Raw genomic sequence first — 1965 nt, 5'->3', positions numbered from 1 at the left:
GTTCTAGTTCAGTTCTAGTTCAGTTCTAGTTCAGTTCTAGTTCAGTTCTAGTTCAGTTCTAGTTCAGTTCTAGTTCAGTTCCAGTTCAGTTCTAGTTCAGTTCTTGTTAAATTCTAGTTCAGTTTTAGATTAGTTATGTAATTTTAGTTTTATAACTAAAATTGATTTTTGTTTTGTAATTCCAAATGTTTTTTACATATTATTTAAATCACGAGATTTTCTTTGAATTTCACCAAAATACGAATTTAAAATATCTTTAGTTTCATGTTCATCATTCTAATATAGTTTTTTATTATTTTCTTTTTACATCGCCTCCTGCATTTACACTAAGGGGATCAGCACTTATTTTGTAATGCTTGTAATACATGAAAATATATAAAGTTTTTGACTTACTTTAGCCTCAGGTGCAAATTAATCTTTGCTCTTTTTACACTTGAATACTACTTTTCATTTATCATTATGCCAAAGCTGCGAATTGCATAGAAAATTAAAATGTATATATGTATGAATATGAAGGAAGAAAAAGTGCTAAAACAAATACAGATGAAACGTTAAAAATAATATGACTTGTGTACTACTACTCGTTTAAAGAAAATCATTCGGATTTAGCAATAGAACAAACGTGGTTCTCGATTAAGCAAGTTGCCATAGGAAAGGTAAGATGTGAGTGAAATGTAAGACGTAAATTACTTGAGGCCTTTTATTGACCTTAGCCTCTAAGTAGACTTTATATTTTCTTGCTTGAAATTTTAAAACTCCTTAAACTTATGACACAACCCTTTGTCATATTCGAACTAGTAGTTAAACTAAGAACCTGACTTGTTTCCAGTCGTACAAACATCAGAGTAGTTTCTTTTGTTAAGAAACATGATTTCTTTTTTTATTGATAATTTTTTTCCTGTAAAGAGGTTTTTTAAATAGCAGGAAAAAAGGATGAATGTTAATTTTGTTTCATCAATAAACTAAAGACATTTTAGTCTATTTCTTATAAAGAAAATATTTAATGATTTTAATTGTAAATGTTAAACTTATTATTATTCTATCAATTGTGGTTTTGATTTTTTTATTACATATGCTTTTTCTGTAGTGTGTTTGAAATTCGTTGAAAATTTATTTTTGTATCAGCTTTTCCTGTTTAATTTACCTTTCTCTTTTAGTGTTGGCATATTCCAAGCTAAAACACTTTTGTTCATTGATTTTTTTCATTACCCGTTTTTTTTTTCATTTGTAAAAAAAACATAACATTCATACCTAAGAAACAATGCAAGCAAAAACATGGCAAAACATTTCAAATATTAAAAATTATGTAGAAAATTCTAACGGATCAGAGCGGGTAACACCTAACGAATAAAATCAATTGAATAAATGTTTTTCTTGATGTGGTTTTTATAGCAAAAGTACAACATTAGTAATACCTCCTATTTAGCTTTTGTAGCAGCTCTAGTATATTACAAATTTAAAAATCAATTGTTGTGTTTTCTATCAGTTTAGTTTAAAGCTAAAGTTTTCCCAAATTTACTTAAAGCTAAGCTTTCATTCATAAGGAAAATACGAAAAGTACTATTTGATAAGCAAAAAGTACCAAACATTTTTAGATTAAATATTCAATCAGAGCCTTGAAGATTAAATACTCTAGTTTATACATGTATAAACAATTTTTCCATTTTACTAAAAATTGGCTTAATGAGTTTGAATAAAATTCAATTTCCTGTTTCCCTCTTTTGGTACTTTTGTTCCCAGGAAATAGCAAATATGTTGTTTAAATGAATATTACAGAGTTAATCCATATAGTGGGTATATCTAATAAAAATTACCAAAAATACAGTTTTCTGCCCTTACACCGAAAAAGGACTGAATTAAGTATAAACAAGTAGGAAAGTATAGTCGGGCATGGCCGACCATATGATACCCTACACCATGAGTATATTTTTACAATTTTTACTTTTATAAAATTTTTATTTTTTG

Source organism: Lucilia cuprina, chromosome 2, assembly GCF_022045245.1.
Source record: "Lucilia cuprina isolate Lc7/37 chromosome 2, ASM2204524v1, whole genome shotgun sequence".
Classification (NCBI taxonomy): Eukaryota; Metazoa; Arthropoda; class Insecta; order Diptera; family Calliphoridae; genus Lucilia; species Lucilia cuprina.
This window is presented reverse-complemented; position numbering follows the sequence as displayed.